Source organism: Paramisgurnus dabryanus, chromosome 20 (genome assembly GCF_030506205.2).
Source record: "Paramisgurnus dabryanus chromosome 20, PD_genome_1.1, whole genome shotgun sequence".
Lineage (NCBI taxonomy): Eukaryota > Metazoa > Chordata > Actinopteri > Cypriniformes > Cobitidae > Paramisgurnus > Paramisgurnus dabryanus.
Window position 1 is genome coordinate 5,633,365 of NC_133356.1, and position 12,745 is coordinate 5,646,109.

General features: G+C 33.1%; 1 protein-coding gene and 1 long non-coding RNA gene across 4 annotated transcripts in view; one reads left to right on the forward strand and one right to left on the reverse strand.

The window, feature by feature from the left end:
* The window catches only part of mdga1 (MAM domain containing glycosylphosphatidylinositol anchor 1), a 297,418-nt gene that overhangs the window by 51,397 nt on the left and 233,276 nt on the right, over positions 1–12,745 (reverse strand). The window lies entirely within an intron of this gene.
* Positions 1,279–3,637, forward strand: LOC135786639 (uncharacterized). Its single transcript, XR_010546964.2, has 4 exons — positions 1,279–1,930; positions 2,731–2,821; positions 2,935–3,090; positions 3,485–3,637. It is a non-coding gene; the product is annotated as an uncharacterized lncRNA (long non-coding RNA).

Consider the following 12,745-nt stretch of genomic DNA (forward strand, 5'->3'; position numbering starts at 1 on the left):
TAAAAAAATACGTGACAATATAACAAAATTTCGTGAGACCACAATCTAAAAGATGCTCGGATGTTTTTAACCCATGGCTATTTGACATGCAGAACACACTGGGTTGGAAAAAACTATGGATTGAACAACTTAACATTTTTGTGATTTTTTTATTTTGTAAAATGCATTTGAAGTATCATTGCAAGACTTATTTAGGACCACAGTACATTTCACCGCCACACTATTACTATCTGATACTTTCACTGTTCCAGCACAGCCGCATTACATTTCTTTTTAAGGAAAGGTGACTATAAAATTCAGTGTGCGTGTCAATACTGTAAACAGTACTGCAGTTTATACAGCACATATATACACACAGCAATCAAAGCTATTCAAAGTAAATCAATGAACCTTTAACAGGAAAACTGTTGTATTCGAACCCACGATTAGCTCGCTGCCCAGGCTGAAAGCGTCTGTCACGGTTCAGTGACCTCTAAAGAGGTGCTTGCTCTCTAATACATAAACAGAAATTGTGTGCTTGTGAATCTTTAAGGTACAAACACTCGACCCTTGAAAGTAACAGTTCTGTGTGTAAATGAAGGGAGTTGTGGTCTGAATTAAAGCCAATGCTCTGATGTGTGTGCTTACCGCCGTAGAAGCAAAAGATCTAAACATGAGAGGACCTTGGCTAACCTTGACACAGGTCGAAGGCATCCAAACACTCATTCATCCTCATAATGAGCCAAAGATGGAGGTTGAGAAAGAAGCTGGACACTGGCAGAAGATTTTAGTGCACAGAAGAATGCTGGACACTGCTGTTTTGGTACAGAGCAGGTCCAGTTTGTTTGGTTCTGTGTGTTCTTTGGTTTTCATTTCAGGAAGGTCACTAGTGAATTATGTAATACACTCTTAAAATTGATGTGTTAAAAATTTACACAAAATATGTGTAAAAGGATTCTAACACATTTTTGTGTTGGAACTGACACATAATGTGCAAATATTATGCTTAACTGCTTACACAATGAATGTGTAAAACAGGTTAACCAGTATACAATAAAATGAAATGCATAATTATTGTAGTTTTAATGGCGTGCACTGACACTGATTATCCTGTACTTTTGTTTGTTATAGAAACCAAATATCATTTATAACACATTCCTTTATCAAGTATAAGATGTTTGTGCAACAGGAAATATACAAGCAAGTTCGGTCAAAAGCACAAATAAGTCTGCACCTCACCACAAAGATAAATAAAAAATATAAAGTTTTACAATGCAACTTTGTACTTAGTCAAAACGATTTGCCCAGGAACAGATAATATATTTATGAGACCAAAGATTATCCATAAGACAGTACCGAAAATAAAATATATATAACACTGTTAACCACTACTAACACATAACACCCAGCGGCCAGCGGTGATTTTCAGAAGGACTTGCCGAGATCAAGCTGCGTTGGGCGGGGTACATGAGCGCTAAGTACCCCTTGGTTGTCTGGATCAGAACTCCGAAAAAGTCGGGGCAGATTTTTTAATAAACGCTCTCTTTATAAACCGACCGCAAATTTCAACTTTTTTTACATACATTCTCGCCTAAAAAGCTTTTGAACATACACTTTGTGACACAAATAAGAGTAATATTTCAAACATTATGCAGGCGTTCTCTTCCATTGGTGGCTGTCGTAAGTTCACACGAATCTGCTGATGACGTTTCACATGGACAGACAACTACACATTATTGTATTTTTTATTGTATTTTTTGCGTGTGTTATTTTTATTTCATTATTATGAAAATCATGATCATTATTATTGAGCCTTGGCTGGCAGTCTGTTTTGAATTTGTTTTATTGAAAAAACAAACACACAACGCATATTGTGTTGCGCCTGCGCAGTGACGTTCTTTTCCAACCGCCTTTCCAGTCAAGAGGTCAAGAATGTTCCTGTCTGCATCAGGTAAGAAATTAAATTATAAATTACAGTTATAATATGATATATCTATTTTTCATATAGTGTAAGAAACTTTCGTATTAATTGTGCAGGAGACTGTTAATTTAAACTTTATTATGGTAATGTTAAATGCTCGCTCGTTTTGCAAAGTTACGTTTGGAGATTCATGTTAACAGTCACTCATTGTTTAATGAAAGGCACATTGGACTACGGGTTAGTATGTGTGACACTTGCAGCACTTTAACGTAAATCTTAAACACTGTGTCCTATAGACGTGACACGCGGTAACGGGTTTCTTTTCAGTTTATGTCCTTACGTTATAGGACGGGTCATTATAAATTATGCCTTTCGATTATCGCAACGCCTCGTCGCGTTTGGTTAAGCACATGGTGGAACAGTATGCACATCACTGTACCTAACGTACTGTACACTTGTGAGCGGCATGACGAGACAAAAGACGGTAAAACTCATTATTAATCGGTGATGCTGTACATTCTGGATGATGCACAGCCACATTTTATAATACTGTTTTTTATTTTCGTGTCGCGCCGCTCGCGTTCAATATAAAGTTAGACAAGACGCAATTAATTGCTGGGAGAGTAGGGGTCTAATGGTAAGAGTCGAACTTCATGAACCTTTCACTGCTTGCAGTAAGGCTAAAGTGCTACGTGAATAAGATGGGTGTAGTTTTGTGCTACGAGCTGTAAAGTGTTTTTGCACTATTGAGTTATAAATACTGCCCAGTAATACTTAACTAGATGTAAATCACAATTCTTGTGTCAATGTTTGTTTGTAATCTTTTTCAGCTATCCATCTGAAAAAGAAAAGCTGGCACTCTCAAAGGAGATTGTGTTGTTGGTTTATGGTCTCATTTGGTCAAAAAGAGGGACATGTACCGTAAGGATGCTTTTACATACTTCATTTATGTGTATGAAATTACTTACTTGACAATGTGTATAAAAACTGTACTTGACTCTAACTAAGTGCTATTTTTGCATTGATCATGATAGGAGCTTTTTTTTTTTGATGGGCCATCACACAGTGGATTTATAAAAATAAGATTACAGAACATCAGACGGTAGCTTCAACAGAGTTGAAGTGGGAGGACATCATCAATAAAGAATGCCATTGGCCAAACCTTCAGTCATCAAAGAAGATGGATACAGGTAATGACAAAATCACCAATTATTGGTGAAATCTTTAAGGAATATCCCCAATTTCTGGACATGCCAGTGTTTGTAATATACTTAAAGGTGGAGTGCACAATGTTTGAAAGCCAATGTTGATATTTGAAATCACCTAAACAAACACGCCCCTACCCCAATAGAATCTGGACCTTCTTTTAAAAGACCCGCCCCACAAATACGCAACCTGGCAAGGATGTCGGTTAGTAGACACGCTCCTTACTGCTGATTGGCTATAAATGTGTTTTGGTAGTTGGCCCGTCTCCTTTTCCAAAGCGTTTTTCAAACATTGTGCACTCCGCCTTTAACTGGAGATAACTTTACACAAAGTGTTTCATAATTCCAATATTAATATTTCTTTTTAAATTCACTGAAGGGGGACATCAAGTTTTCCAGACTTACCGATGGGAAAGAAGAAATGGGAATGTGACAATTATTGAGAAACTCAGGGAAAAAGCATCTTTAGAGAAGAAAATGGACATCAGACATTTATTGAAGAAAGCTGACAGTCAACATAATGGTATGATTTCCTATCTCTGTTCCAAATGTTTAAAATGTAACATTCAAAGTACGATATAAAAGTAATCCTTTTTTAAGAACTTTTTCTCATAATTTATATTTTGCATGTGACCTGCATGTTTACTACACCCAGATGAGAGCTGTGTTATGGATACTCGTTCATCTTCTGCTGTGTCAGTCCTGTGGGACTTGATGCCGGTATGCTTTGGGACTCTAAACTTTATATAAAATAAGTAATTTTCATGCAACAACATTTTCTAATGATGTTCATTGTTTCATTTGTGTAGGCTGGTACCAGTGTGACGTCTTTGCTTACTAAATGATCAAAGGGTGTCTGAAATCAGCTCAGCCACAGTTGGTTTCCAACGGTTCTTCATGACATGGAGGCCACTACGTAACTGTTGCAAATAACGATTCTTTTGCCTCCACCTGATGTTGACAATCTGACCTGTGCGGTACTGAAAACAACTTGCACTGACATATCTTAAAATATATCAGTGCCCTTTGTTTTGCCTCAAAATGCACACCAGTAATGTTTTTTGTTGAAACCAGTTATATTTCCTAATTAAACTAAGGCCTAGTCCTGGATTAAGCTAATCCCCTGTCCGGGAAACCGCCCCTAAATGTTTTGTGACGGAAATTTCTTTGAATACACTTGTCAAGTTCATTTTAAGTATTTTTCTAAATGTAAGATAACATGTTAATGTTTCAGTTAATGTTAAAAAATTTTGATAACTTGCATGTTGGAAACGATTTCAGACATTGTTCTATTCAACATGTTTAACACAGTTGCTTTTAAATTCAATGAATTATTTTATAAATAGTGTTTTAAAATGTATCAATGTAATGTATGTTTGAAGTAATTATACTTGCACTTACATTTATTTAAATTAGCATACATCTAGCAACATAAAGTACTAGCATATTTTCATGCAAGCATTAATTGTCAAATATTTGTTATTTTACAAATAAATAGTTTGTGAACAATATTCAATAGTTGTCTGCTTGATTTCATAATTTAAAGTTTACAAATCATATGTTTTTTTTCTCTTTAATATTAAAACTAAACAATTACTCTGTAACACACAGTTGTGTTAGATTAATAGAAAGTTACACATTAATGTGTTTACTGAAGCAACACATTTTTGTGTTGCATTTTATAACACATATTCTGTGTTAAATTTAACTCAACATGTGTTGTCCCTGCGCACACTCAGAACATGTGTAAAAAATAACACATGTTGTGTTGTTTTTAACACATTTGTTTTAAGAGTGTATATAGTCAGCCGGGCATTATTGCAAAACAAAGCTCGAAATGAAATACTCCTTTAGCCTACTCAATAAAATGGCATGATCACTTACCAAATAAATAAATATACTACAAAGTAATCTATATTTTCTCATTCAGTATGCTTTGCCTTTCAATAAAATAGTACATTAAACAGAGTTATTTAACATTCTGCTAGATAATTTTTTAGTAGATAACATTAGATAATATAATAAATAATTAATTTTGTAAAATCAAGAAAATTAGATCAGTAAATTGTTTTTCCTGCCATAACTAAACGTCTAAATAAACAAATAAAAGTAACAATCAATCATTAGCAGTATAAAGCATAAACAAATTAGTGTTCATAAAAAATTAAACGGTCCTTGGGTGTGACTGGGTTGGTACCCTTTCAAAAAGTACACCTTTGCACCTAAAAGGTTTATATGGGACCCTAAACCACAAAACCACTCTTAAGGTTCATTCACACCAGCCATGGTAGAGGCGGCGAAAACGCACTATTCGTGCATAGTTGGACGCTTGAACATTTTTTTTTGAACAGTTTACTCGCTTCATTCGTGCATGAAATTCTAGTCATTCGAGACATTCACGCAGAAATTCGCGTCATGAGAGGGGCTTCTGCGACTCCGCTGAGACTCCACTCGCTTCCTGTAATCTACGCTGTAACTACAGCAAGGTCTCGATTGGTTAATGCGACGTGGAAATCTGCAGAAGTTCAGATTTTTCAACTCAATTTGCGCAGAAAGCGCCTTGTGCACCGCAGGATGCCTTAACGTGTTTTTGCATTGACTTAACATTTAAATCACTCGCGCTTGCCGCCTATATCGCGTCTGGTGTGAACCCTGCATTAGTCAAACGGGTATATCTGTTACAATATCAATCAATTCACTGTATTGGTCAAAATTATAGATTTTTTATATTTATTACAATAAATATATCAAAACTTTATTTTTGTGAGTGGATGCAGTTGCTAAAGACTTAATTTGGACAATCTTAATGGCGATTTTCTCAATTCATTATTTTTTTTCCAGATGTTTAAATATAGGTGAAAATATTTTAAATCTCGCTAAGATTTATTTATGTGATGTATAAATCTCAATTTCACAAAATATACCCTTATGACTGGTTTTGTGGGTCAGATACCTCACATGTATCCAATGTATACATATCTGTACCTAAAGGACCAAAATGATTTAGTTGCAGGTTATGTTTGACTAATTAGATTGCCTAAACAAATTAGGCCAAATATAAATCAAATAAAGATCAAATGTTTGTGTTTATGTGCAGCGCTAAACCATGAAAAAGATTTACAAAGTATCTTTTTATGGGCAAAGATTAATTGCAATTAATCGCATACAAAATAAAAGTTTTTTTTCCATAACAAATGTGTGTGTACTGTGTGTAAGTATTATGTATAATTACTCACACACACATACATATATATATTCATTTAAAACATATATATTTCTATATCATTTATATATATATATATATAGGAACACATGTTGGTTACGTTTCTTTTATACCTTATAATAATGCACTGCACTGTAAGTCGCTTTGGATAAACGTCTGCCAAATGCATTCAAAAAAGCAATAGCATAGCAAGTGTATGAGTGTATATATGTATATATATATATATATATATATATATATATATATATATATATATATATATATATATATATATATATATATATATATATATATATATATATATATATATATATATATATATATATATACACACACACACACACACACATATAAATGTTTCTTAATTAAATCATACATGAATGTGTGTGTATTTATATATACATAATTACAAAAGCACACTCTTGTGCAAATATATTATGCAAAAAAATCTCTTTTATTTTTTATGCGATTAATCGCGATTAATCTTTGCCCAGCACTATTTTAAATCACGCTGTCGACTGTTAACAGACCACAGAGTAACACAGTATGTAATGATTAAACCATGTGATGTGATTGACCGCTGCTGTAATAGATTCACTGCTGCTGAAGCTCTTCCTAATGAACCTCACATCTCATACACTTGCTATGCTATTGCTTTTTTAAATGAATTTGGCAGACGTTTATCCAAAGTGACTTACAGTGCATTACAAGGTATGAAAAAAAATGTAACCAACATGTGTTCCTTGTGCTTCTCTACCACCGAGGTACACAGGAGCACTTTTGATGAAAAGTCTAATAGACTAATGTACCCTCCTATTTGAGATGTTTAGATTTTTAGCCGATTAATCGAAAATAATCGTCAGATTAATCAAATATGAAAAAAAATCCTTAGTTGTAGCCCTAGTCTATACTATATGAAAATTGGATACTTTCTTGTCCACATCACTGTCAGCCATCAGAAAAGTCTGAAAGATTGTGACACAGCAATTTTGACTCTAATTAAAACAACATCAAACCCAATGTTCCAGCAGTCCGAAACAACACAGATATTTGCCTCCTCTAATCTGATTAACATCTATAGAGAGGGAATTTCTCTGTCCCACTGCTAGTAAAGATTTATTGATCCGGTGAAGTAATTTTCTGTGGAACTATTAGCATTGAAAAGCCTTCACACATAAACACATGCAGTGATAAAATCCCTCTTTAAAAGATAGTTTGATATAAAAAAATCCCTCTTCAAGGACTGTCTGTGTACAAATATTATAAAAACCAAACAACGTGTCATAGTATGTGTCCAGAAAATTCTTATGCTGTATCCTAACCTAATTTGCTAGACCGGAGTTTGTTTAAATAAAGGGGACAGAGAATGAAAAACCATTTTTACCTTGTCTTTGTTGAATAATGGTAGTCTACCCGCATTCACGCACATACAAAAAGTGCTAAACATGCTAAACATCTCAGTCTCATAGAAATTCCTCTTTTAGAAATGTCAGCCAGAAAACGGCCCAATCTGAAAAACTGATGCTTATGACATCACAGGCATCTCACTGCCCCTCCACTTTAAAATAATTGGCTACATTTTTTGAGTGACAGCAAAGTCAGCCAATCAGTAATGAGATTGCAGGTTAAGCCAGTAGGGGGAGCCAAATAGGTGCAAAACCACTTGTTTAAAATCCCCCACCCTAATAGAGCTATCTGAGAGAGGTTTTTAGGAAGCTTCTAAGGCATTACAGACCCCAAACAAAAAAATTGTCTACATGTCACATCACAGAACAAGGATAAATACCCCGTTCAATCATTCTATGTCACGTTTAACTTGACAAGTGATGATATATTCTTCAAATGCATTTAACTTTGGAATTTTTTTTAAAACACAAAAAAATTGTACGATTTTCATGGTGTTAATACTGCTGAAATGTTTTTTTGTTCTCAACAATTCAAGTTTGTACTGTCAGGTTGCTTTTAAAACATTTGATGTGATTTAATTATTTGTTGCAAAGAAAAACAACAGAATATGTTTGCAGTTAAATATAAACAAGGTCATAGTCATGTATATTTACTAAAAAACAAGTGTAACAAAAAAATCCAAAAAAAATGTTTGGTTACTTTTGACCACCTGTGTGTTACTTTTGTTCCAGCTGAAAGGGTTAAAATTAACAATGCGCTACTTATGTTTAAAGTGAAATTATACTGAAGTTGTTTTACATGTGTTCAACACTTCACCTGGTATTGATGAAGCACACTTGTGAGTTATTGACCACAGCAAAATATATCTCTGTCTAAAACATTAGCCTTTAAAATGGCGTTTTTCTAAAAATATTTACTTTCACCCCTGCTCTCCCCTACCTTATTGCTTTTATAAAACGGTAAGCACACAATAATATAAGCAAAAAAAGTATGTATTTTAACACAACCTTTATGTAAAATCACTAAAAGCCTTCCTTCCGCTGAAAAAATTCGTCCTAGATCGACTCAACAAGCAAAAGGTGGTTGCTAGCAGAAGAACCATTTTTGTTTTCTGGAAAACTTTCCAATCAAAGTTTCTTAAAGAGTAACTAAACCCCTGGTCAGAGCCTGACTCCACCCACTGGCAATATTTAAAAAATGCAAGAAAAGTGGGCAGACCCCAACGGAGATAGAGGGATGAACTAAGCTCGTACCAAGGGTTGTGAAATCGTAACAAGGGCGTGGTGAGCTTGAACCTGCTTACGTAGAATTGTACTGCTAACGTCACGTGGTACCGCAACATCCAATAGGAAAATGTAACTGCAGTACCCACCGTTCAACCTGAAGAGGGCAGCACTGAGATGTTTTTACACCATATATTGTAGCATTGAAACACTTTATTCCCACATGTTAAAAAAAAGTTACTCAAATCAGTGAACAGCACTATTAAAGCCCCATTCTTACAGATCATTAACGAAAAAAGGTTGGTTAAGGATTTAGTTACTCTTTAAAAATAAATGTTCCTAAAAATGTCTCTGTCGAACTTTGTTTCTATAAAAAAACTTCATATCCATATAAAATTAATGTTGCACAAAAGCTTCTCTATAATAGACACATCACCAGTTGGTTTTAGTTTGATTTGTCAGCAAAACCTATGTCCTTGAGACATGTACTGTTGCAAGGCCTCATGAACCCCATGCTGGTGTGGCAGAAACGCACAGCTAATCTCTCCAGTTGTTAATTGAGATGTAATCGAATCGAACGCAAGCACAGTGGCACAAATAAAAGTCTAAGCTCTCATATCGCTAATGAGGTTGTAATTTACGGCCGGCGTATAGTAACTAACGCAGTCCTGCACATTAAGATCGCTAACAGGGACGTCTGTCTCTCAGCGAGACGTCTTGAGTAATGAAAGCTGAGCCAGCTGTGCCTCCCTCTCATTTTAGCATCTGTACCCATCACGCCTCCCTCATGCCAGTGCAGAAGTTAATGATTAGCAGATTAGTGTACATCAGCAGCAATCAGCCGAAATCATGCCAACATTCAGCCTATAGCGATTACAACCATCGCTCATGTGTAGGACAGAGACGACAGGTATTGTGTATTTACTCTCTAAAAAAAAATTCTCCTTGTTTTTTATCTTATTAACCTCTGTTAAAGTATGCCATTTTACGTCTTTGGTTAACCTGTAGTGCTATTTTGAAATAAATGGCAGGCACCTGGTTAACAAATACATCTCCTGTGCTTTTTTATAGGATATACAAGAGAGGTATTTAATAAAATGGCAATAAACATAGGATTCAATTTTGTTAAATACTTCACTTGTATTTCCTAAGAAAGCCACAGGAGACGCAAGTATGATTGCTAAACAGACGCCTGCCATTTATTTTAAAATGGCACTACAATCATATACACAATGCAAAAAAAACCCTTTCTTACAGTACATAGTATTTTTTGTTGTTTTCAGTTAAAATACCTAAAAATTTTCTTGATGAGCAAAATGACCTAGGAAAATAAGTCTAGTTTTTAGACAAAAAATATCAGATTTAAGGGAATTTCTGCTTAAAACAAGCAAAAAAATATATATTTTATTGAATTAAGTGATTATGAAAAAAGTAAACTTATTTCAAGATTTTTTTCTTTTTCTAAAGATTTGCTTGTTTTAAGCACTAACTTAAAGTTTATATTTTTGTCTAAAAACTTTGCTCATCAAGAAAATACATTTTAATTTAAGAAATTTTAAATATTTTTAACTGAAAACAAGACAAAAAACTAAGTAAGAAAGTCTTTTTTTTTCAGTGCAGGGTGTGTAGAAGGTACACTGCAAAAATTATTTTCAAGAGAAAAAAAATCTTAGTATTTTTGTCTTGTTTTCAGTAAAAATATCTAAAAATTCTTAAATTAAGATGCTTTTTCTTGATGAGCAAAACGACCCAAGAAAATAAGTCTTGAACATTTTTCTTAAACAATAAATTCAAGAAAAATTCAAGAATGCTTGTTTTACGCACAAAATCACTTACATTTTATCTTTTTGACAAAGATACTAAGACTTTTTTTCTTGAAAATCATTTTTGCAGTGGACATTATATTCAAGATAAATTCAAGATAAATTCAAGATAAATTTAAGAAAAATTAGCTTACCCCATTGGCAGATTTTTTTTGCTTGTTTTATGCACAAAATCACTTAAATCTGATCTTTTTGGTCTTAAAAACTAGACTTATTTTCATGGGTCGTTTTGCTCACCAAGAAAAACCATCTTAATTCAAGAATTTTTAGATATTTGTACTGAAAACAAGACAAAAATACTAAGACAATTTTTTTTTCTTGAAAATCATTTTTTGCAGTGTAGGAGGGTGTAAGGAAACACAGAAAGATCAATTCTCATTTCGTAAATACAGGCAGCGACTCTACACTTCATATAAACAGTGTTTCTCCCTAAAATTGATTTTGGCATGATACTCTAATGTAAATATATAATTAAGATGTTTTATATTTAGTATGTAAAAAATATTAATTATATCTTTAATTGAGTTACAATTTTGCTCACTTTGGCTACCATCATAAAGGATGTTATAATGAGCTCATCCCGATGCATTATGGGATTGGCTTTCCTATAAAGAATATTTGCAATTCTGCCTTTTAATGTAAACAATAGGACATAAGTTGGTAATACTTTACTTGAAGGGGTGTTTATAAGGCTGACATGACACCTTCATAATCATGGCATTACACGTGTCATGAACATGAAGGAGATTTTATGCACGTTTATGACAACTGTCATTAAGTGTCATTTGTTCAATTATGTCATTTTTGATTCATGAATATTTTCTTGACCTCAACTACAGTGCTACAAATATAATTTGTCATTAAAATGTCATTAAATGATAATACTCTGTCAAATAGTTTTATAACAGCATCATGAATATTTTTCTTGACCTCAACTACAGTGCTACAAATATAATTTGTCATTAAAATGTCATTAAATGATAATACTCTGTCAAATAGTTTTATAACAGCATCATGAATATTTTTCTTGACCTCAACTACAGTGGTACAAATATAATTTGTCATAAAAATGTCATTAAGTGTTAATACTCTGTCAAATAGTTTTATAACAGTGTCATGAATATTTTTCTTGACCTCAACTACAGTGGTACAAATATATTTTGTCATAAAAATGTCATTAAGTGTTAATACTCTGTCAAATAGTTTTATAACAGTGTCATGAATATTTTTCTTGACCTCAACTACAGTGGTACAAATATATTTTGTCATTAAAATGTCATTAAATGTTAATACTCTGTCAAATAGTTTTATAACAGCATCATGAATATTTTTCTTGACCTCAACTACAGTGGTACAAATATAATTTGTCATTAAAATGTCATTAAGTGTTAATACTCTGTCATATAGTTTTATAACAGCATCATAAATATTTTTCTTGACCTCAACTACAGTGCTACAAATATAATTTGTCATTAAAATGTCTTTACGTGTTAATACTCTGTCAAATAGTTTTATAACAGCATCATGAATATTTTTCTTGACCTCAACTACAGTGGTACAAATATAATTTGTCATTAAAATGTCATTAAGTGTTAATACTCTGCACATAGTTTTATAACAAACATCATGAATATTCTTCAGTTCATAATGTTTTTTAGGTTTCCTCCAAGTGTAGAAATAAAATCAATCATCCAAAAATAATAATGATAATTAAAATAGATAAAAAAAATTCAAATTGAATTGAATAAAACTATTTGACAGAGTATTATCACTTAATGACATTTAAATAACAGTTTATTCTAATGTTAACCTAAAGCTAGGTTGTTTCTTAAGTCTGATAATTCTGCTATGTCATGTTTATGACAGAATTATGACAAGTTATGATGTATTGGTTTATGTCAAGTTGTCATAACAAAGACATCTCAAACAATGTCATCTTTGCATTAAAAATGACATAATTGGAC